At 38.1% G+C, this 25,379-nt stretch overlaps 1 protein-coding gene across 15 annotated transcripts in view; it reads left to right on the top strand.

Annotated features, from left to right (window-relative positions):
- Positions 1-25,379, top strand: part of NFIB (nuclear factor I B) — a 167,715-nt gene that overhangs the window by 7,455 nt on the left and 134,881 nt on the right. The gene's annotated exons all lie outside the window — the stretch shown is intronic.

Here is a 25,379-nt window from a genome sequence, read left to right as displayed (position 1 = left end):
GCAATATTAGAAAGTGTAGTTTTTCCAGCGGTGACTTCAGAAAACATTCTTCTTGTTTTTCAATGTGTTGTTTTGTTTTTTTTTTTTATTCCCCCAGTACTGTTAGTAACAGATGCAGGTATTTGCAATTGCTCAATCACAATAAATACTAAAAATATTTATTATTGTCTTTGTAGTTACAAATAATCAAGAATTATCCTTAGATGGATGAACCTACTATCATTTTGAAGAGGACTTGTAGACTTTCTCATGTCTATAAAATAAAATAGAAAAAAATTTTAGCACAGAAATAGTGCTTTTAGATGCCATTTGTAGTCAGAATTACAATTTACAGTACTTAACATTTTATTCATACTTTACCACACTAGCTTGTCTTACCTATCCAAGCTTTAAAGCAAAGATCCAGGTTGGAATATTTTGAGAGAATTTTCCATGAAAAGTATATTTTCATAATCACACTTGAATACTTAATTTTATTTGACAGGTAATTGAAATGTGAAAAATTGCAGGAACACTGTGGAAAAGCTTCTTAAACTTAGTTTTAGAGAATGGAAACAAAAACAGGGCTTCTAATAATCATGTATCAGGGAAGAAAGTGCTAGTCATGTATTCAGATAACAATAATGTTTTGGCAGGTTCCATGAAATTGTAGATGGCTGTAAGTAGATAAAGTATTTTTTCCTCTCATACTAAGCCTTCTGAAATGCTTTTTCTCTGTGAGAGGTTATTTTGGTTCTTTCTGGTAATTATACCACCCTCTAGACGACTTTCTGTTGCTGACTAATCAGCAGGAATAGAGTATTTATGTTTTAGCCACAGATCTCAACTAATGAAAGTTTGTCTGGCTGCAGATGGTGGGCCATTTCACAACTTGGCCTGGAAGCAGGCAGAAATGGTCTGCAGAAGGTCAGATGGCAGACTGTTATATGATGCCTGATACATAACTGCTGGATTTAACTGAAAAGCGGAATGGATTTTGTTAGTAACAAAAAGTTAAAATTGCATGTTTTCATTCAGTGTGTACTCATCCTTTAAAAGAACAGATAACACGAAACAACCTTTTTTGTTTTCAGTGATTGGTCTTTTAGCATTTACTCATGCAAGTGGAGCACTATGTTTATGTGAATGTATAAATAGGGTTCATTTTTTTTTTTTGGTTATTCATAATGAAAAAATATGTTCCATTGTGTTTTATTTTTTTTTTTTTTATTTTCCTGCTTGTATTTTTTGTATTTTTTTCTCTCCACAGCAGTAAACAGCATTGTAGATGTTTTGCAGCGACTATAAGTAGCTGCAGAGTCTGGTAAATCTAATCCCCAATAACACAGAAAGATTTCTTTGATAGCATTAAGCAAAATAGACTAATGACAAACAATTTGTATGTTTAAACTCCTTTTGTGAAGAGAAATTCAAATGATATTTTGAATGCATTTATTGGAAGACGTGGCTTACTGGTTAATTCTAATGGATTTACCTCTCTCTAAAAGTCAAAACTACAAAGGGAGGCAAAGCTGTTTAAGTAGCTCTTGAGCCAAAGAAGCTGGGGTCAGAGTACCCTTAGACACTGTCGACTTTGAGTTGCTGGAAGCCAGTAACTTGAAGTGGGAAGAGGAATTGCAGGGCATAGCTAATATTCATTTAAATAGATTGAGAATATGAGTTTATTTAAAACACTTGTCTAACCAGAAATTAGTAAGATAAGCATGCTGTAATATTATAACTTTCAAAGTTATACGCTATTACTTTGACAATATACTGGAAGGTGAAGCTGGCTAATTTCTGTATACTAAGGCACTCTCAGTAGACCCTTTTGTTTATTGTAAACTGCATATATTTTGTATCTGTCTTGCTGTTCACAGTAAATCTTCCATTAACATCTGTTGGCTATTTACTTGAAGAAGTCATATTAGGTTATATCTTTGTATTTTTTTCCCCCCATTTTGTCAAACCTTGATTCTCTGTCCTCATTGAAAGCAGGTTAATTGTGGCACTTGATTAAGAGCGCAAGGCTTTGCAAAAGATAAGCATGAAGTCGACCAAAATGCTGCATTATACACACGCTGTTTAGCTTTTTATTTCTCTTTCAGAATATATAAACCTGCCTAATGGTATCACGTAAAAACTAAGCAGAAACATAGAAATAATTAAATCCCTGAATGAAATATGAAGAAGGAATTAGCACATAAAATGAATAAAGGGGCCAAGTAGTTTGTTTTTTTGTTGCTTTAAAAAAGATTAGGGGAAAAAAGAGGAGGAAGGATAGTTTGAGTGCCAGTGATGGTTGCCAGTGGCACCAGGATTGGCATCAGACCTTCTTTGTTTAGCCTAGGATGCCTGTGATTTGTTGGTTGGCATCCGCATTGCAGTGCAGAGTAATGTTACAATATATTGACAATTTCCAGATCCAGAAGTGTCAATAATCTTTTCAGTTCTTAATAAAAAGAGCTTCTACTTCCACGCCTGCCTAGAAAGAAGAAATAAGGACCAACTTCCAAAGTTGACTAACTTCATCTGGTTCTACTTTTCGCTCATCTCCCTCAAAATTCAGCATCTTCTCCCCCCATCCATTCTTTTTCTGCTATCCTCATGTGCTTTATGAAGAAAAAAAAAATAATAGAAAAAGGGGCTTGACATAAGTTGCAAAGCTGCTTCTTTGACAGAAATGAAGGAAGAAAATGGGAAATACACGCTGTGATCAGTGTTTAACATCAAAGTAACTCTTAATCATAACACCCTTCTACGGTGCTCTGCTTGTTGTGTGCATCAGGTCCACCCCCCCCCACCCTGAATTTTTAGAAAGCCCAGAAGTTGAAAATAGCATGAACATTGTTTCTATTGACAAAAATGCCTTATTTTTCTTTTTTCCCTTCTGTCAGGCATCAGAGAGTGTCTATCATTTGGTATGAAACGCATCGCAATCCGTAAAATCATTTGATGGTATTTGATTCAGTGCAGTGCTTATGCTGTGTTTCCGTTGCTACAAGAACCGCCATTTTGTTTGTCGAGTGCCAGGAGAGGGGGAAAAAAAAGGCAGACAATGTGCTTGATGCCAATAATGGTTGCCAGTGGCACCGAGGTTGGCATCAGACCCTCTTTGTCTAGTTGCTGAATGCCTTTGATTCGTTGGTTGGCATCCGCATTGCAGTGGGCACATTGGAAAGTTTTTGACAATCAGTGAATGAAAGCTGCAGTAGTTGTTTGCTGCAACAGAACCCAGATAATATAAATCCCTTCTTCTGGTAGATGTTTTACTTGCTCTTACAATGGTTAATAATAAAAATATAGTTAAAAATTGCCTTGCTGTTTTTCTAAACCATAAAATATCTACAGCAATGTGCCTCATCTGCAGAATTCCTAATCCCTGCATCATCTCTGCTGTTTTTTTTGCAGCATAAATAAAATGCAAACTTGATGCTAGCACATACTGAATGAAGCATAGTGGACCTTGAGAAATTCTTTAGGAGTTTAAAGGGCTGAAGCAATGATACATATAAATGCTAAACATTTGTGTCTTTAATGCATGTGCATCTTGGAGTACATTTCTCCGATCAGTCATGTTGCTGTTTACACTCTCCTTTGTCCTAGTGTAAAAGTGATATAATTGGGGAAACCCATATCCCCAGCTGTTAATAAACTCTGAAGTTGAGGGAGGGGAGCATCTTTCAAACTATCCAAGAAGGAGGGCAGAAAATAGATGCAGATGTCCTTAGTCTGATAGTGTTCAGGCACTCTTGTTTTTTTAACTTCTTAAATCATTAAGATGCTGCTACAGTTCCAGCTGCATGACTTTGTTACCAGGAAATCAGCAAACAAACTAAATAATTTCTGTTGGAAGTTCCTAGATAGTTAGCATTACTATTGCTTTCCGGTTAACTGCTATTATCTCATTAATTAATAAGAAGGATTAGCAGCTCTACCCAAAGGGCTGCATAGAAGGAAGCCTGGCCTATGTGAATTGCCAGGCTGTGTCGTGTTTCTTAGAGATGGGGGGTGGGGGTGGGGGAGATGGAGGAAAAATCCCCAACCCAAAAAACAACAAGGGAAAGGAAGAGAAAGAAGAATAGAGAAGAGGGAGGGCTGGCTTCTGCAGCCAAGGTAGGGGAGAACTCTTTGTGCAGGAGGACCCCGTGCTGCGCTGCCAGGAGGTTGGCAGGTGCCCGGTGCTGGCTGCAGGCTGATGCTGCCTGCACACCGCGTCTCCCTGCTTTGTACTTAGTATAAGCACCCTTTCAGATAGTCCCAGTAGCAGGGCGTGGAGTGCCGCATTTGTGTTGATCTGAAACTGGTTTGCTTTCCCCTAGCTGAATGCCAGCAAACTGGTAATTGTTGACCAAACTGGGATGCCAGTTTCTCACTTAAGTAAGTCCTGGAAACATGTATGCACTCTTTCTTTCAAAAACGTGTTCTCCTTCCAGGAGGAATGATATTTTTTTCTTTCAAATGTGATATATCTGAAGTGCAGGAGTGGGTGGGTAAGCTCTCAGTGTACCAGCTGTTTGATCTTTTTATTAAGCTTTGAGTTCTGTGAATTTGTTTCTATAGGGAGATCAAATTTTGAAATAGGTTGGTGGTGTCATTTTCATGTTATACTTTAGTTTTTATCTTATAGGTATAGGAAATGGATGACATAGTAATATTATACTAATACTTTTCATATTTGAAAATGATAAATAAAATTGTTTTGGTCAGTTTGCTGTGATCGCAAGAAATTCCACTTAAAATCACAATCAAAATTATGTTTAAAGCAGTCTCCTGTATGTGTAAGTCTTTTAATGGTCATATGTCCAAATGTCACACCACCCAGATGGATTTTGGATGAGGGTTTGCATTTCTACTGTGCACTGATGCTTCCACTTCATTCAGTTAATGGCCTTAGAAGAATCAATCAATCCATTGAATTGCTGATTGTTCCTACTTCCATTAATTTAATGATTTGCCTCCTTCTGAATACTTTACCTGGGAACACAGAGTAGAACATTTTACCTGTTTTGCAGAAAGATATGTCAAAGTACAGGGCGATTTGCTGGAGTTTACATAAATTATTAGTTACAAATTATTAGTTACACTAGGAACAACCGGAAATAGGGCTTATTACTGCCTGTACTTATAGGCATTTAGGTGCTCTAGGAGCTTGTTACATAGTGAAATGGCATGCTGATCCCTTGCATCAAGTCTCAATTTTGAATCAGAAAGCCAGTGCAAAAGCAAAAGTCTGAGTTTATAATTTATCTGCTCTTGTATGAGAAGAGCTTTTTGTAGTTTGAGCATCTGATAGGGAATAATAAACCCTTTTAAGACTTTGCATTACTTTGGGCAGTTCCAGTCTATTCAGGCATGTGGAAAACATAATTTTTAGAAAACTTTTTGTGTCAACTGAAAAAGACACTGTTTTGATTTATTTTCTAGTTTTCTAATGTAAAATTTTGAATCACTGCTTTGTCGAGTATCTCTATTGTGCTGAAAATTGCAGGCAGAAGACAATTGTCGTTGGGAGATGGAGGTTAATTTGGTATGTGTATAACAATGTTTTTCAGTTGATGATTATAGATGCTTTGTTTATGAAGATGTAGGATATTAAAACATTAGAAAAGGTCACCCATCAGTTTTCAGTTTTCAGAATGTGTATGCGTGAATTGACATTTGGACAATAGATCTGAAGAATTCAAAAAGTATATATTTTTTTAATTTTAGTTTCCCTCAGAACAAAGCTATGGGTTTTATGACAGGTTCATGAGAAAGAAAAGCGAATTTTCCATATTTAATTTTATTGTTGCAGTTAGGAATTAAATATATATACATTTTAGGAAGGAGCTTTTATCTTGTTCTTTTTCTTACCTGATGTACCAAGGGGAGTAATTTTCACAGGGTTAAATTAATTGTGTTTAAGACAAAAGAGGCTATGGTTAAATAAATTCTGTGCAACCAGCTGAAAATTTAGAGGCTAGTGTTAATTTATGAATGACATTCATATTGACAGCAAGAAGCTATAAAGTAAAGAAAAGAATGGGAAAGAAAATGGAAGATTCCTGCTTTATGGTAGTCTCAGACAGAACAATGCTGGGAACAAAAAAAATGCCTAAAAACTATAAATAAAGCTACTAATTCATAAAGGAAATGCTTCAAATAACAGCAGTGATTTATGGTTTAAATTTGTTAATTTTCATGCATATTGAATTCATTGTAGCTGTGAAAACTTCATTAAAATAATTAAACACTAAATACCACTGCAGGTTGGATTTTAAAGTTAATTGCATAAGAGTGCTCTCATGTCTGCTGCTTTTTCTAGCTTTCCCTTCTTCTCTGCTTTTCCTACTTTTCCTCCTCCCTGCTGCTAGCATAGTAATGTAAACGTCTCAAGGACTGGTGGCCCTCCAGAGCTCTGGTCCTTGGAGCAGCGTAGCCAAGCACAAGCACTGCCAAACACAGTAATTCAAGAGGCTTCCTAAAGCGTTACGTTCCAGTCTCAACAGCAAAGTGGTACATTGATTTGCTGTAATAACTCGGGTTAGGGTGATCTCAAGATCAAGTTAAATGGCTAACTTGACTGAATAGCTGCTCTTTTTGTTGTGGGGTGGAAAAGCAATACCTTATCTGGAGACACTTTCCAGATCCTAAGTGAATGTGAAAAAGGAATGCCTGTGTGATTAGCCAGTTTGTTAGACAGATGTCAAAACAAGATGCCATTCATTATAGCAAGGTTTCATGATTTTACTTTATCTCTCCTTTTATCTATCTGTCTATCTATCTATATCTGTATCTATCTATATCTGTATCTATGTATCTATGTATCTATGTATCTATGTATCTATGTATCTATGTATCCTATCTATCTATCTATCTATCTATCTATCTATCTATCTATCTATCTATCTATCTATCTATCTATCTATCTATCTCTCTCTCTCTCTCTCTCTCTCTCTCTCTCTCTCTCTCTCTCTGGTAGAACTTCTAGAAGCAGTTGCTAAAAACCTGGCTCAGGGCAGTGAAGCCTTGATTATAAGAGGTTTGAAAGGCTCAGAACTTAAAGGGGAAGTAAATCTTAGATCATTAGCTTTGTCTAAGAGAAAAGTGTTGATTTGGGTATGTATATTGTACTGTCTGAGAGCAGCTAGTTGTGTATGAAGCTGGGAATATTCTTCTATCACAGCCTCCCTCCACCTTTTTGTTTAAAAAGATCGCTTTCTTACACTCTCCCCCACCAAACTCTCCTTTTAGAGAGGTTCTTTCCTTTTCTGAAGTATATAGTGCTTTTTAAAATGTAAATAAATACATTTCTTTAGCAGTTTTTTAGGAGCCTCGTTACTGGTGTGTGACTTTTGTTCTAGGTTTTTTCACAGCTGGTGGGAGATGGGCCTTTCAGGCTTGGCTTTTGTTGAGAATTCTGTATGAGGAAGGGCTGATAGACTAAAGTGTAGGCATCAATAATAGCATTTCAAATATTTTTAACCAGCCTGAAGACTAAAGCTTTTGCCTTCGTGTCCCATGACTCCTTTTTCTGACACCACTCTTGCCCCTATGCCTTTCCTCAAGTCAAAAAGGCATCTTACAATTATAAGGACATTGGAGTAATTTTAATGTTAGTTTCTTCCTTACTACTTACAGTGTCTACAGCCTTTTAAACTACATTTTTACTTCAAGAAAAAGAATTGAAATAAGGAGAAGTTGTTGTGGTATGGCACTGGGGAAAGCACAGTGCAAAAGCTTATCTGAAGCCCATTCAACCATTAAGTGTTCTTTTCCCTCTGAGAAACCTTGCACTTTCTAATAGTAAACACCTATTTCTAAAGCAGAAGGGAAACTTTTATGGTTTCTAGTGTCCTTCCATAAAGGCATCTTCACTAAAGGCATGTCTGTGGCTTCAAGTGGGCTTTTAATTATTTCCCTCCTGAAATAAATACATGTAGAAATTGAACAAAGCTGTTCCCCTTTTCTTTCTTAGAGAGTTAAAAGGAAAGACAAATGCAAAAATGAACAGTTAGTGAACTCCGCTTGAGAAACTCACTGTGTCTGTTGAGAAATCAGGAATAAAGATAAGTTTTCTGATGTTGTTTTGACGGAAATGCTGTCTGTGCACATGTAAGTATATTCTATATTATTTGAAGACATTTGACAATTGCGAATTTTAAACATTTGTGTCTTGAACATATTTCTTACAAGTTTTCTCAATCTTAAAGTTATAGTAATCTGAATTACTTTGCATATTTTCATAAAGGACAAACTTGAACAATTGAAAGATAAGTATGAACTATTTACCTTAAAACTAGTATTGTATTTTAATTTTTAGTTACTTGCTATGTCGTTCACAATTTTCTGAGACTATGTCATAGGATTTAGGCATTTTTCTTTAAAACAGAAGCAGAAAAATGTTCATGCATTAGAATCTAGTAATTATAAACTCAATGTCTTTAGAAATTAAATGTAATGAGAATATTTACAGAGTATATATTTTTCACTTGAGAATTACATTGGCCTAAAATGCCAAATCATTTTCAACCTTTTTTGATGAAGCGACTAACAAGGAAATGCTGGATTTTCTTAGAAGATTATTAAGGAAGTGCCTTGTGCCTGAGAGATAGCAAGTATATTTACTGCAGCATTGGTTTTCCATTGCATGATTAATGCCATTGCAAATGATGCCAGGCTTCTTGAAAGGATGACTACACTCTAGTGTCTCTCATTTAAAAGACTGAAAATATCTCTTAGTCAAGACAACTTGTATTTTATTATTCTGACATCTGCAGTTTCTGGATGGATTACCTTAAATTTGTTATGCCATGTTAAAAGACATGTTTTATGAGGCTGGCCTTAGCTCCTGGCCTTAGTGTCAAGAACCCTGCTATGTGGATGCAACATGTCTTGTTAGGTTTAACTGACCAAAGCCGATTTGTTAAAACAATTCATTTGTGCTGTAACTCATGCCCAGGCCAAGCTGCTACCTGAATCTCTTGACCTTGACTTGTCTGGGTCATGAAATGGCTGCGCACTGCTTGACCTCTCCATTGTTCAGCAGCTGCGACACCACTTCCTCTGGTTCTTTGCGGTAATCACTGACAAGAAGACCTTGGCCCTGAATTTACACCTCAGTGGGTTCTGTGGTGTCCTTCTGGAGCAGCAAGTGTCCTTACTTGGACGTGCTGTGATGTTGCCACCTTTTGTCTGCTGACAGTGGTGGGGACAACTTGATGGCCCTCTGTAGTGGAAGAGGTGGAGGGAAGATTTCTAGGGGCTGGCGGGAAACTGCCCTCTCTCAGTCTGCAGTGCATTTCTCTTCTGTTGGGGTGCACGGGTTTGCTGCACTTTTCAAGGGCAAATGCCTTAGCTCTTAGCTCTGTTTCACTGTGAGCATTTTTTGAATGGAATGTGCTGGGAAGAAGGTTCTGCTTTGAAAATATTTTGTGATGAAAATGTAACGTGTATGCACACCGCTTAGATTTTCAAGAAACGAGCAATCAAAATCATTTCTTGACGTGAAATGGAGGAGCAGTTTTGTCTTCTGCCTTTTTTTTTTTCTTCTTTTCTTTTTGTGAAATGCTTTGTTTCTAGGGAAAAATACTTGTCCTTAAGAATTACCTTTGGTGAGGGGGAAACACATTGGCCCCACATCCTGACAGGCTGCTTACTGTTAAGTGTCCCTGGTGCTAATGTGAGCTTCTTGCTATAGGCTTTGTGCATCGTGTAATTACCTACAATTTGACTGTTAGGACAGTTTAGTTTTTTGAGATGGGTATTATGCCTAATCATCTACTGCATTGTGCTGTAGCTTTAGGAAGACATGCCTTTTGAAATCGGTGACTGGATCTGCTTAAAAACCGGTGGTATGATACAGCCTTGCTGGGTTAAGAAAGCTCATATGCTAGTACTGGTAATGTTATAAATGAAAGGAATTTCTAATCCTGTGGTCAACAGATCATTGATATATCCATAATGTAAGGCTCTAGCCTGAAAACCTTGCTTACATGAGTATAGATAGTCAATCAAATTGACTTAATTTAAACCACATTTCCTTCACAACATTATGCATTGATTTTGCAGCATATCATCAGGTTTGTATTTCCACAGTCCACCTGATTTCTCTGTTGACTTGTTCTTTTTTTTTTTTTAAGAAGAAAACCACCAGATTGTATGTGTACATGCAGCATGCATGTGCACTTGCAGACCACCAAACCTTTTCTTTCAGTGTGAAACTCCACAATTTAGGTGTGATTTTTAATTGTGGTTATATAGTTCCTTTGAAGGAAGAGGGTGGGAATGCTGATGCAAGAAGCTTGAATGCTGTCACTGTGATGATAATGTAAAGTATGACTCGGTGTTTAGATATAAGGACTTCAAAATCCTTGTCCTGGTCCCCAGCCCTGCTGCAGCTCCCCAGGTGACAACAGTCAGGTTGGTTAGTTTCTGGTGCCTTCGGTCCCAGGGAGTGAGAGCATCACTCACATCAGCGAGGTTTGCAAAATACTGAGATAAGTACTGACTGAAAAGTTATAACCCTTCCTGTATTTCATTGCAAGCAAAATCTGTGTGCTGGTGCCCAGCCCCCAAGTGGGTTCTGCTCTGTAAAGAAATGTCTTACCGGGTTTTCTCATGCCCGGACAAAAGAAACTTGCCCAAGCAGGGAGGGCCGGCACAAAGCATTCCTCCACCACAAACCCTGCGGTGGTACAGCTCTATGGGAGAGGGCGTCAGAGAGGAACTGTGCAGCAGCAGTCGGCACACTGCAGGACACCAGGTCTGTGGTGGGAGCACTCCTCAGGTCACCCCTGCTTCAGTCTGCAGAAGCCTGGAGCAGGGCTGGCCCCCCCGAGGATGACACCACAGTGCAGGGGCTTTTGTCTGCTGAGAGAGATGTCTGAATTTTCTTGCCCTGTGACAGTGAAGGGGAAAAAATATTTTAGGCAGAAATATGAAAGAAACAATCATCATGGGCAGTTATATGTATGCTCATCCAGCTGGCTCACCATGGAGGAGGCACCTGCAGTGCCTGCAGGGATGGCCTTTGAGCTCAGTCTGTTTCTCCATCCCTTGCTCTGCTCTCAGCCTATGGTTTTTAGTCTGGTGGGACAGCAGCTCAGACCAGAACACAACAGCATGGGAGAAGGATGGATAGTCAGGATTTTGGACTGAGTGCACGATGAAACCCAAGCTAATGTAACAGTGTACTTGTGTCTGGAATATGTTGGTCATCCTGTTTCATCTCCCAGACTTGGGCAGGTCTGGTTTGTAAGGCAGCTGCAGGGGAGACCTTTGGTTTATAAGGCTCAGGGTCTTGTATTGGAGAGCCTACCTTTGCCTGAACCCCCTGCTAGTTGTATTAAAATTCTCCTAAATGCTTCATTAGTAACTTGTGCATTTTGGACCCAGTGTGCCATTTACTTTTACTCTTTAAGTCATTAGTTTCCTCATCCCTTCCTTTATGATGATAATTCAGGGTTGGTAGTGAGCCAGCTATAACATCAACACCTACAAAATTACTATGTTTACTTCTCAGAGTGGGAAGTGACATTAATTTACAAAAATGAGAAGTCTGTCCATGCACTTTCCCCAGGCGACAATGAAACAGTGCAGTCTACAGCTAACCAAGGGTTAACATAAAAGATATTCTATTGTTTATCTTCCAGTTAAAGAATAACCAGCTTGTGCAGAAAGGAGAATTGGAAAATCAATGAAGCTGTCCAGATTAAGACATGTAACTTAAAGTAATCTATATAATGTGATTTTACCATATATGCATTCATAGGTGAGTTTGCTGCCTGCAGTTCTGTCATCACCATCATGTTGTAGTCACAGACTTTTGGTTTTATTTATTTATGAGGGATATTTTTTAAAAAAAGCTATGTGTAATTACTTTGGCTTAATTGTTTTTTTTTTTTTTTTTTTTTAAGTTAGGGCAACAGATATCACGTTTTTACACAGTGCATAAGAATTTTTTTCTGCATTTTGACTGTAGTGAGGAGTGCTGGTATGTTTTAAAATACGTATCTAATCTTGCATTGTCATACACAAATGCAGTGTGTATATATATAGTCCTCCTTGTCCTTCCACATATTTTTTTCACTATATTGCTGATATAACTTGAATATTTCAGGATGAGATTTATAGTTGTCCTGTAATGATTTCTGTTCTATTTACAGCCTCCAAATAGAGGAAAAGCTGCTTATAGTAAAATGAGGATCACTGGTCTTTCAGTAATTAAATAGACTTGTTATACTGCATTAATCCTTTTTGGAACATTTGGGATGCCTTCTTAGCACTAACAAACACAGCATTAGGGCCAGCAATTAATCTGTTGTTTGTCCTTCAACATTTGTGTGATGTGAAGCATGTACTTTTGAAGATGTATTTCAGATTTAGGACTAGGATCATTGCAGAGGCAAATAAAGATATTGATCATTCAGTAGCGTGAACCATACCTTAGAATGAAGTTGCAACAGTCGTTAGAAGACACCTAACTGTGTCCAGCTGAAAGGGCTTGGAGGGTAATGGTGTCCAATGCTGTCTAGTTTCAGGTGCTGCACATGAAAAAAAAAGTGTGGATTATTTGAAGCTAGCCAGAAACTTTCTAGATTTCAAGATTTCTTGTCCTAACTTCTTTGTAGATAGGAGAAGGAAAGGCTTAACATATCACCAGTTATGACTGTGTTAAAGTAAAATAAACCAGCAATTTTTGGCTGATGAGGGTAGTATAGGCTGGGAGAGAAGAACATGTTCTTTTTATCAAGGTCAGGTTGAGGAAGCATCTGCCAAAATGACACAGCTAAGCTTGATCAAGCTGTCTAGCAGAGAGGTGGTTCAAGTGATCTCTTTATGTACTTTATTGCTTCAGGGTCCAGTGATGTTAAAGCAATAGTCAAATTTGCTCCAATTCTAAGCTTTGGCTTCACAAATAATGAGAAACTAAAATCACCTGAACATTGTCTCAGACTTTTGCAGGTTTTGTAAGTGCTTTCCTGGGCAGAGCCTGCTTAGTTTTCTTTGATCAGAAGGGTATACTAATTCTGTGATGCCTGTGCTGGAGTCCTGTGCTGTTCTCCTGCGTTGTTTGGCAGTAATTAACTTGAAGCATGGCAGAGCATTAGCTTCTGAGACTAGGTTAAATCAGCAGAAGAGTCTTATGCTCCCGTGGTATATAGCCTTAGAACACATTATCCTATTGCAGTAAGATAGAAGTGTTTTTAAATATAGTCCAGCCAATCTGACCTTGTCAGAATTCAAGCCATATTAATGGTAACTTGGGCTTGATGATGTGTTGCCCAGTAGGATGAGCATTAACAGAACTTCTTATTCCATCTGGTAAGGAACCTGCAGAGAGGGCTATACTTATTATAGACTTATTCTTAAATTCCGTATTATGGTATAACGAGATATTTTGTACTCCCTGTGTTCATGACACTTCCCTTGCCATTGATAGACACCCTGTGTCTGAGAACAACAGACACAGTTAAGAAGAGACACTGTAAAGCAACAACGTTAGATCACGTAGATATGACCACCGAATAGTAATAGTTGAGTTGCACTTTGGGAAGCAGTGATTAGTGACAGTTAATTCTTCCAGGTAGTTGTAGAGTGATAGGGTACCCCCTAAGCCTTCTCTTCTCCAGACTAAACAGCCTCAGTACCCTCAGCTATTTCTCATTCGACTTGTTCTCCAGACCCTTTGTCAGCTTTGTTGCTCTTTTCTGGACCCACTTCAACATCTTTCTTGTACTGAGGCACCCAAAAACTGAACACTCTGTGGCCTCACCAGTGACATGCTTGCATATTTCTTCTTGTCTAGATGGCAGACACCTGAGCAGCAGAGTAACTACATCTCTGGACATCACAGGTGATAAGTAAATGTGCCAGCATTTCCTAGCTTTCCAGACCAACTGTCTTCACAGAGGCAGCTACGACTCATCAGTATTTTTGGAGTTTGTCACAGTTTTCTTGGTGCCTGTGGGCTGTGTGTCCCTTCTGGCCAGTGGGAACTGCAGCAGTAACTCTGCTCTAGCCAGAACCTGGAGTGAGGTGAAAGAAAAATATGCATGTGGTGCTATGGAAGAGTGGAGTGTGAGTGATTGTGGGCAGTAGAGTGTGCTAGGGGATGCAGTGGAGTGTGCCCAAGGATGGGTGTGAGGAGGGGGTAGTGGAGGACACCATCTCAATTGCCAGCACCCCTATTTTTGTTGACTTTTGTTTGACTAGTCTGTTGACTTCTGAATAGTCTCTGTTCTGTCTCCATGGTGACCCAAAGTTATGGCATACAAAATGCTTGTTTTAATGTTGGGAGAGGACAATATGCATATCCAATACTGTGCTCCATTTAGGGGAAAAAAAAAAAGGAGAATTTTTTTTTTCCCCTTTTCCCCAGTTTTGTAAATGCAAGGAGCATTCTTGTATTTTCTACTAATACGGATCAGTTCTGATGTCTTTAAACCTCATTTGACTCAGGAGGGGTTGTTTTACAGTAGTGTAAAGTCCTAATGCTGAATTCATGTGGCAAGGACTGTGTTCAGATTCGTACCACTTCTGTAAAGGATGCTTAACGTGTTCGGGAGCTATTCTCGTGTACTGGGTTCCCAGGCAACACAACTAGAATACGTATGAAGTACTGAAGTACTGAAGTACTGTAGACTCTCTAGACTGTAGACCTAATCCTGCAAATCCCTATTTACATAAATCCCACTGATTTCAAAGGGTCTGCACATGAGAAAGCAGGTTTCATAGGATCAGGCCATTCTTCCTAGAGACCAACATCTGTTGCACCAACTGTGATAATCTCATGACTGTTGAAGAAAACTCTGAGGGAACATTTTATCTGGGGTAAAAGAAAACAGCAAAAAAGTAACACTGTTATTGCTATAAAGTGGATTATTATTAAAAGCAACTCTCTGTATATACTGTGTCTCTTCTGTTCCCACATATTTTTATTTACTTGAGAGAAAATGCTATATGTAGTGGTGTGCAGTTGCTGTTGTTCTTCACCTGTCCCGTATAAAGTTTGCGTGCCAGACTACAAATACTGAGAAATGCTTAAATATTGAAAGAGGCTTCTGGCACATAGATTAATGACTGCCCGTGTCTTGCATTTTCTGGGAGTTTTTGGAAACTGAGTAAGAAATGTCTTTAATGAAGTTTTAAGGCATTTTGGATCTTGCAGTTCAAGTCTAGGCAAACTTTTGGCTTTGGCCAAATTCACTAAAGTAGTACATTCAAAGACTTCACTTGGCATTCACTGTGGAATGGTAGATGGTCAATTGGTAAGACTGCAAGAAAGAAATAAATCTGAGCAAAAGCAGATGGTAGTCATGTCGGGAAGAATAGGATTCACTTCCTTTGCTCCCCTCTAGGAACAGAGAACACCTGCATAGCTGTGGTGGCACTTGCTGGGGCTGGAGCTGAGTATCTTTTGTAACTTCTGCTTGGAGGTCTGGAGTGGAACAACAGGCTTCTGCCTTACCCTGCTTGACTCCCGGTTCCTGTGGGCCTGGTTACACGACACACAGGAGTGTATGGAATCAGAGCGCTGGGCTCATTTGATGCGTAGCCTGGAGACTTCATGTTTCCTGCATGCCTTGGGCTGTGCAGCTAAAGATAGAAACAAGATGTTACTCACTGTCCCTTGCAGTACAGATGTTATAATAAAACAGCTTTAGAAAGTATAACAGAAAGAGCTTGGCAGCTCAGTTGGGCCATTTATGGGGCAGGGGAAAGACCTCCCTGAAGTCCAAAAGCAATGGGAGTCGACGTCAGTGATGCACAACACTTCTAGCATTTCCCTGCATTTTGGATTCCCTCCACTTTACAGTCTGCACATGGCGGACGCAGTGATCTGGGATTTCCATAAGCCATATAATGGGCAATAAGTCTCTGCTACTCATGTCATCAGACCAATGGAAAAAAGGGGTAAGATAGCAAACATGCTGACAGTGCTAGCTTGCTGTCAGCAGCTGCAGGATTGGTGGACAGAGGCATATTTCTCTAGGCTGTAGTACATTCTTGAAACTTTTCCTGATAATTTTGAATAGTTCACATGATTATTCTTTTACCACCCTGAAATTAGTAAAATAATACTCAAAGCCTAGCAGACTAGGCTTGGGGTGTGGTGTTGCTGTTGTATTTTGGCTGATATGCAAAAGCTAGAATATAAATGAAGCCTCTGTGCAGTTCAAGTTGAGAATGTAAAATGTTCAAAGATGGTGCTTTTATTCACAAGCTGTAACTTTATAGCATCTTTTCTTCTCAGTATCTTTTCTGCTTAGTATAAGTCAAGTTTCCTTACATGTGCAGGAGTCATAATGAAGCAGACTTTTCACTAGGGGAACAAATGCTTTCCTATTGGTTTTCTTTTATGTCACATGTATCTCCACACTGTAGTTACCCCAGTTCCTCCTTCCTTATCATAGGTCTGCATTTTCTCTTATGTTTAGGTGTAAAGTCATTGGCAATTATATTCTTAATGGCATAAAATGAGGTTTTAACCGTTCCTTTTTGCTCAGAAGTAACTGCTTTTGTGAATGATTTTTAGTATGTATTTTCTAGAGTTTTATGGAGCTCTGTGGAATATAAGACCTATGGGAAATGTGCAACTTAAATCAACTCTACTATGCTTAAAAAAAGCAGAATGTAGAGGATTACCAACTGAAATTTCAAAATGTAAACCTCCAGGGAACAGGTCTTGGAACTGAAGGCAAAGCAATTTACACATCTATTTTCATATACATTAATATGAAATATTTGGAAAAAAAGGGCATGCATAATCTCTATGAAGATTATTTATACAGAAAAAATATATCAAGAGAACTCTTGTGCTAATTTTCTGTATTGGGATATTGTCATATTAATTTTCTAGGAGCAATTAGTTAACTCAGGCAGCAGATTTTTTTTTTTTTTTTGGAACTTCTTGTGGTTTAAGCCCAGCTGGTAACTGCTACAGCTGAACCCAGGACAGAATAAGTATTCTCAAAATATGAAGTGTATAAGGTTAGTTTGCTCAAATGTGATTGTTTAGCCGTCTCCCCTGCCTCAAACCCCCCAAAATACTTCCAGTTCTCTAAGGTCTAAATTTATATTTTATTTGTGCTAGATTAAATACAAACATTGTGACAAACATTTGTGGTAGTTTTAAATTTTACTGGCTTTTTTTTCTGTTGTTGTTGTTTTCATTTGGGATGCTTATTTTGATATCTTAGAACAATCCTTGCCAGGATTTGCAAATATAACATTACAGCAGATTGTGGCAGCATGGGAAGAAGATGAAACTGATTTTAAATAAGAAGAAAACTAATTAGTTTCGATGAATAGTTCATTGTTTTTTGTGTTTTTTTTTCTCTTTTCCAGAAGACTACTTGTAACAAGTGATTCCTTGTCCCATTCTCCATAGATTTCTATATTGCTGTCTTGTATCTCAGGAAATGAGATACAAGATGTTCTTGTATGTAATGTTCTTCTTCATCAGAATTAATATACTTCACTAAGTCATTAAGATAACAGGATGTCCTGTTATTCTGCAGTGTTACGGGGCTCTTGCTGAAGGGGAACACCTTTGGAATGCAAAAGAAGTTTTGCATTGTTTTCCTCTTAACATAAAATTCTCTCTGCTGGCTACATAACTGAAACAACAGTTAATTTATATAAACATGCTACTTAATCTTGCTGCTTCTAGAAATGCTTTTACACATATTTGAAAGCCAGTGTCTGAGAGGAGAAGGAATGCAGGCTTTTGAGACTGGTGTTCTCTGATGCCCTAGTTTAGCACCAAGCACAGTTAAGATCCTCATCCCTCTTGAGATCGAGGTTTATGGTGGTATTTCAAACACTTAGTATGGAGTCTCTGTGCTAAAGCAATACTTGGGCATTCCAACTTGCAAGCTGTGATTCTCAGCACTTATTGCTAGACAAAGCAAATCATTGAACTGATCAAGTCCATTTGTTTGCGATAATGTATTCTGAACATACATTCTATGGGTTTTCTGTATGAATAAGAAATTATTTTTTCATGAGCATAAAAAAATATTCTATGTCACATTCTTTACAGCAACTATTGCATTCGTGTATCTTGCTTTTTGCACTAAAATCTGAAGTCAGTAGAGAAATACTGCTCTCCTGCTTGTAAATGCTTGGATTTTTAACTTTTTCTCAGAATAGTTGCTGAAATGCATGTCAATAGTGGAGACCCTGGAAGCAGGTAAAGTTTGATTTTAGAAGAACAGATTTTTGTTAGTCATAGTGAACAGTTAGATTTTTTAATCTGTTTAGCTTAAAAGCTTAATACACCTAAACACATAGCAGGAGACATTGTATATAAAAATGGTTATGCTTTTAACCTTACTAAGAGAGAAATGAAATAGTTTTTCAATAAAATTTACTTATTTGAAAAATAACAAATGAAAACATGTATAAACTTCAAGGATGAGTTCACTTTACTGGGTTGTGCTGAGAATGCCTGGTAGTCTTTGAGAGTTTGGTAGATGGTGCTTGTTCTTTTGAGGCTGTCATTGCTATTGGTGCAAATAGGATAATTTCTAAAGGCTCTGACCCTAAGAAATTCTAGGACCACAGCACATGTTTCTGTGAATTCTCTTTAGATCAATAATTTTTAAAAATTTTATTAATAAATTAATAGTGTTTTTAAAATGACAATATCCATTTTTTAATTTCAAAACACTTTAGACACAGCTATGAGGTTTTGTTTTTTGACTGGCAACATGCACACATGCATAGCTTTCAGAAGTGAAAATATCCAGAAGAGGGTTTTTCAATCTTTAGTGTTTGTCCATGGAATCATATTGAACTGTGTGTTTAATAGCCTTTTTAAATTAAGCATTTAATTCCAAAAGTATATGGTGGCTTGTAAGAAATGGTGAAGATTATTAGTATAGTGTTCATTGATAAAAAGTGTTTGGTTAGCATGGGCAGTTCTTTTGCAGGCAGTTCAAACTCTCTCTAAAGGAAGTGAAAAAAACACAAATCAAGATATATTTCTAACAGAGCCCTTAAGATGTTCTTCTTGGAAACCACAAAATCATGACTCTGACACAGTTTTAATCCAGATAATGGTATCAAAGTGTTTTACAGACTGTATGAGTTGAAGACACCTTTTTTTTTGCTACACAAAGTAAATATTTGAACACACATGGCAGGTAATATCCTCACACATTTGTTGAAAAGTGAGAAATTTGAGGCACCTAAGCAAGTCTAGATTTTTAAGAGCCTCTTTTTTTAATGTGAATGCATTTGTTCATGTGAATGAAACAAACTTCTGGCCTGCAGCAAATTAGTGTAAGACATTAGTGACCTCTATGTGCTTTTTGGCATAATCTATATAGTTGCTGTGATTGGCTTTCGTTTTGGTGTTTCAGGTTTATTTTTTTTTTACTTCTTTACCTATTGTCAAAACATGATTGTTTATAGTGTGTATGTTCACTAATAGCAGTTTATCTCTGCATGGTTAACAGAGTTAGAAGCCAACAACTATAATTACACCCATGTTCATAGCTTAGCAGCAAGCTAGGAAAATGAAGTATGCTGCTGATGCAGTATATCCAATAAGAATTGCAGGGTAAAGTCACTGCTATACATTCTTTTGGTTTCATGATAATTGTTACTTAGACTTGGTTTTGGGGAGGTTACCACTGTCTGCTGTGTTTCTGTGATCACATAAAGAGCACTCAGGTTCTGTGTTTTGTGAATTTCTTCTTGTATTTATTTACTACTTCTTCTTTCTGACTCAGCAAAACTTTAAACTACGGATAATAACTTTCTTCTGTAACCTGGCATTTGTACTGTTTGGAACTGGTGCAGTTTTTACCTCTAGTGGTGCAAGTACATAAGCAAGGTTACAGCATGTATGTCAGAATTCAACTTTCAAGTGTCATAGTCACTATTCTCTACCTGGCTTACTTGCTAACATTTGTTAAACATATTTTAATAAGGCAGCTGCCTGCAAGGTTGAAATGACTATAATTGAGACTAATACACATCAGGGTTTCTGTAGTGATGGAAGCCTTAACATTAGGAATTCAACTCAATTGTATGATGCATAAACAGGTATAATTATTTTTTGTTATTTGGCAGTTAAATTTGCATGTTCTTTGAATATGCAGAATATAGCTTATTTGTTGTGGTTCGTGTGTCGGTTTTTTTTTTTTAACCTTTGACAGAACCATGCGATTATTTAAATATTATTTTCTTACTGAGGCAGACTTGAATTCAACACAAGAAATATGCAATTTCCTGAACAACCCTCCAACAGATGAAAAGATGAAAATCTTACATAATTTATATTATGAAAAAAGTTCAGCCAAATATGGGAGAATAGTGCAGACACACAAGATAGGTTTAAGTGTATTTGACAGGCAGCAGGAGGTATGTAGAATATATAAAGTTTTTTCAATTAAAGTATTAAGCAACTTTCCTTAGGCCAAACAAAAAAAAGTCTATGGCAAATTGAAAAGGAAACTCTAACATCCGGTGTCTGGTTCCCGGGCCCATTCAAATCAGCCATGCTGCATTCTAAACTGTTGAAAGTTAGGACTCGTTTTTCTGCCCACATGGATCAGTATGCTTCCTGTTGGTCCTCTAAGATTCCACCAGACTCCCTTTTCTATTAGTGTTGTGCAGTACTATAGCATCGAGTTTTAGGAGCCAAAGCTCAAATTCCATTTTTAAGGATGTTTCTGAGTGCTGATGTAAAGTGTGCTGGAGCTCGGCATTTTTGTCAGAACCTAATCCTTAGACAAAGAAGTCTAAGCTCACCTTCCAGGGAAGCACTTTGTGCTAAAGTGGATTAGACAGTAGTTACGTAAAGAAAATTGAAGCAACATTAGGACATATTTATATTGCTTTTTGTAAGCAGACCTAGCAAACTTTTTCTATGCTCTGAGCCAGCAAAACATGTTGTAGCAACTGCAAGGCACCTGGTTCTGGCCAGCTGGCTCATGGCACAGTCAAGGCTTGGGTACGGCTGCCTAAAAAATGCCATGTAAATACACCCATACTCGTAATAGCAACGTGAATAGGGGAGTGGACAGCATTGACCTCTCAAATTGCTGCTTTCCAGCTCAAGAGGCAGGCCATGTGTCAGGGGCGGGTGACGGTGTTCCTTTTCAGATGCAGCTTGTCTTCTAGCAGGCTGCCTTTGAAGTTCCCAGCTGCCACTTAGCAATGTAGCCCACCCTTGTAACATGACCTAGAGCAGCAGCATCAGAAGTGGCTCCAGCTAATTATCTTCCCTCTTTGCACGACCTGGTTGCCGGTTTGCTCTAGACTACTTCACTCTCTGTGTTTCCTAGTTGTAGAACTTCCTTGTTTAATTGAATGTTAATTTAAAAACATTATTTCAGAGCACAGTATTTTATTTTTTATTGAGTTTTGGTTGCTTTTGGGTTAAAAGTCCCAGTTTCTACTGGCAATGACTGCAGCATTACCTTTTGTTTCAAAGCAATCCTTGAAAATGTACATTCGGACAAACAGAAGAATTTACAAGGTTTTAACCTTCAGTTTCCAGCTGTTCCTCTCTCTGTAGTCTCCAAACACTCAGTTCTTATCTGATGGCAAATTGTTTGACAATGCCTAGTCTCATAATAAAATATAAAGAATAATCTGAAATAGCTGAATTATGTCATTGAAATAATTTTGTAATTTTTGTAATTTTTCTCAATATTTGTCAGAAAATTTAGCGCGGTCATTCTTTTTTAGGGACTGAAAGGAGACACTCAGATTTAACATGTGTACCTTGTTAGCAGTGTTTTGACAAATAGCAGCAGCTGTATAAACTAATCTTTCTGTAGCTTTTGCACATGGGACTCAATTAACAATAAGCCACTGTCAGTATCTACTCCTTTCTATCTTTTTTTAAAGTTTCCTGGTTTCTGTACATTTTTCCATGTGTACCTCAACTATTATTTTCACCTATAAAAATGAGGAAAGTGACAGACTGTAAATGGATTGACCTTGTGTGAAATTTTATATGTGATTTTTAGAAGACAATAACACTTGTGTTTATATTCCTAGTAAATTCAGATTAAAGTGAAGATTGAAGTCTGTTATTTGCAGAACCATATAATGATTGCAGAATCTAGAATAAAACTTTGTTTGAAAATCCTGTGTTTCAGGCTCTGAAGTGTAGAGAATCAAGAAGTGTTGCCCTAGGTGTGTCATTCAACCTTGTGGTAGCAAGTAAGAGGAGGAAGAGCTCTGTGGATGTTGATTATAATAAGCCTGTGAACCCATGGTATGTGTTGTGCAAAAGTCTGTATTTACCTGTGGCACAGTCCTAGCACAAGACTTAGACATTCCAAATAATTGTGCCTTTAATTAATTTCCAAGTGGAGCTACGGCCAGAAATTGAGGTATTAGAGATTTCCACAGTGAGACCTCTGGAATTTTTTAGGTGTCTTAGAATAACAGTAAGTACAAATGCAAGCTCCATTTTAAATTCACTTGACACTTGAACCTTCCATTTGAAATTCCTGCACTAGAATTAGCTAAAGAGGACATTCTGGAATTGCAAGGACTTCTTGTCTTTTGCAACTGAGCAGGAAGATGGCAAAAGGATATAAAGAGAGAGCCCAAACAAATATATAAAAAAATGTTAATTTTTATTTTTCACCTAGTAAATCTCAAGTAAAGCTTGAATTGTGGAATTCAGAGTAGGCTATTGTCACTACTTGCCAAACAGTACATGCTTGTGCATCTGCCTAATCCATATTTGAAAGCCACAAACAGAAGCACATAATTTGGCACAGCACCAGAAACATGCCTCGGCACACTTCTGGAGATTCTTCCAAATGACTTACTGATTCAAAAATTCTATACTGTTTGCCTGGGTGCGCGTGGTGAGTGTCTGGAGGAGTTCAGCATGAATTCTGCCAGAACACTATGTGTGTTACGTTTGAACTGGGATATGATGGTTATGTATCTCTATTGATTTAGCAGGAGCTATAGAGGTATTACGAGGTTTTTTCTTTTTGTCTTTTTTCTTTTCTTTTTTTTTTTTTTTTTTGGTGGAGATGTGTGTGAGTGCAAGGAATGGTGGTGTTTCCAGTAACAAAATTCACAATGTACATGAAATGGGCTGTTGACAAAAGCTTGCTTGTTAGGCAGAATTGCTTTTTGTCCAGTTTCTTTGTTTTCTAATATTTCTTTGCTCTCTCTCTGTTGAATTTTTAAAATAGGGGATTGGCTAATGCTTAGAGACCCCAAAAGCAGAGTACAAACTGCTCCATAGAATAAAATCCACAGTCAAGAAATTAGGGTATTTTTTTTCCTCCCATAGTAACCATTGTTCCTTATGTTAATCCCCTTAGGCTCTGGCACATCCGCTTTTATTTCACAGTGAAATATTTCAAATATTCAGATAAATTTAAGGGCACAACTCCATGAAAAAGCCAAGATGACTGCGTGGATAGCTGCTGCAAAAGGGGCCCTTCCCCACTGGTCCCCTCCACCTAGCTTCCCACAGCAACCTCCTCCTGCCCTGGCACTAGAGGTTTGTCTCACCACTTTGCTGATTTCATGCTAGCGGAAGTATTTAGGCGGTCAGGGGATGAAGCTAGTGTGGGAAGTGATTTGGTTAAAATATTAAATTTGGAAAACAGATGTAACGTTCTAACATTTTGAAATACAATGCAATGAAACATAGCGCAAAAGTAATCAGCTGTTTCACTTTTTGAAGGGGTTTGAGTTTGTCCTTTAGTTTTAAAAGAGTAATCTTGTTTCTCTCATGCCTCTTTGCCATATACAAAATAAATGTAAATATACAAAATCCTAAGCAATTTATTCTGTAGTAGTTATTCCAGCATAAATTACTGTTGTGGGCACAGGTGTTTTAGGAGTAAAAAACAATGCTTTAGAAGAGGAAAACATGCTTTTATTCCAAAGGGGTATTATAACAGAATAGTTGTTTTGGTAAATTTGCAATGTTGGACAAATCTTTATGTGAACAAATATGTTTTTTGATTGAAAAAGTTTTGTACACAAAAGTGAGACAGATGCATCTGTACTGTGTTTCATACTTATGTCCACATCTCAGCAGAACAATAATAAACATCATATAAAAAATGAGAAATATCTCCATTTTCTTAGTTTTGAAAACCTCAAGTGTGGAAGTTTTGTTACCTGACAGTTTGCATTGAAATGTTTTTACTGATGAACAAAGAATGTGCTGGGAGATAGAAGTGATGAAAGACAACTTATGCCAGAAACTGAGCTTCTAGCTTTTAGTCTGGACAGTACTACTAAGGCAGACAGGGAAGTACAGCGTATTCTGTATTAACAAGAAAAAGACAAAGCCTGTTTTTGTCTTCTCCCAGTGTGGTAGGTTGATCTTGGCTAGCTGCCAGATGCCCACCAGTCTACTCTTTTCCTCCTCAAAAGGACAGGGAATAAGGCCAGAGATCTGCTGTGTTGAGATAAAGTTAGGGAGGTTACTTACAAATTACCCTCATAGGTAGACCCTCGTAGATAAAACAGACCCAATGCGGGGAGAATTAATCTAATTTATTGCCAATTAAAATAGGTTTGGATGGTGAGAACCAAAGGAAAAAACCTTAAACACCCTCCCCCCACCTCTCCCTTCTTTCCAGGCTTAACTTCACTCCTTTGTGCCTGACTCCTCTACCTCCCTCTACACCCAGCCCAAGTGGCACAGGGGAATGGGAAATTTGGGGTTGCAGTCAGTCCGTAACAGCTCCTCTTGGCCACCCTTTCCTCCTTTTTCCCTGGTCCAGTGTGGATCTCCGTCACAGAGTGCAGTCCTTTAGGAAATATTCACCTCCTCCAGTGTGGAGGAGGCCTCCATGGGCTGCAGTGTAGAGATCTGCTCTGATGTGGTTGTCTCCACAGGCTGCAGGGAAATACCTGCTCTGCTGTAGTCCTGAAGCATCTTGTCCATACCCTTCTGTGAACTTGGTGTTTGGAGGACTATTTCTCATGCTTTTTTCCCCTCATTCTTCACTGTTTTGCTATTGCTGAAATATATTTTCCTAGAGGCACTACCGTCTTGGCTGACGGTCTCAGCTGTGCCCTGCAGTGGGTCTGCTGGAGCTAGGTGAAGCTGTCTGTGTCCAGCACTCTTACACTGATGCTGACCCTGTAGCCACCACCTCGACACTTACAGAGAGTGCGCCCAGCCGTACAGGATGTTCTTTCCTGTTAAAAGAAGACTCCATTACTGCATACACCATGGGGCTTTAAGCCTTCCTTTAACAGGTAATGAAGAAGGAAGTGAGACACTCTTCTTCCTCCTTCATGCTTCCTTCAAAATTACTGCATGAAGCTATGTATATATCAGATATGTAAAGCATCTGAAATGTATTCTGTAAGGAATTTCTCAAAGACTTGTTATGGAGCAAAGTCTTTAACAATTACATTCACTGCTTTGAACACGGTTTTCAAACATAGCG

This window comes from Pezoporus flaviventris, unplaced genomic scaffold (genome assembly GCF_033815535.1).
Source record: "Pezoporus flaviventris isolate CSIRO_AGI_PZ_B2104156 unplaced genomic scaffold, CSIRO_AGI_Pfla_v1 ptg000212l, whole genome shotgun sequence".
Taxonomy (NCBI): Eukaryota; Metazoa; Chordata; class Aves; order Psittaciformes; family Psittacidae; genus Pezoporus; species Pezoporus flaviventris.
This window is presented reverse-complemented; position numbering and strand designations above follow the sequence as displayed.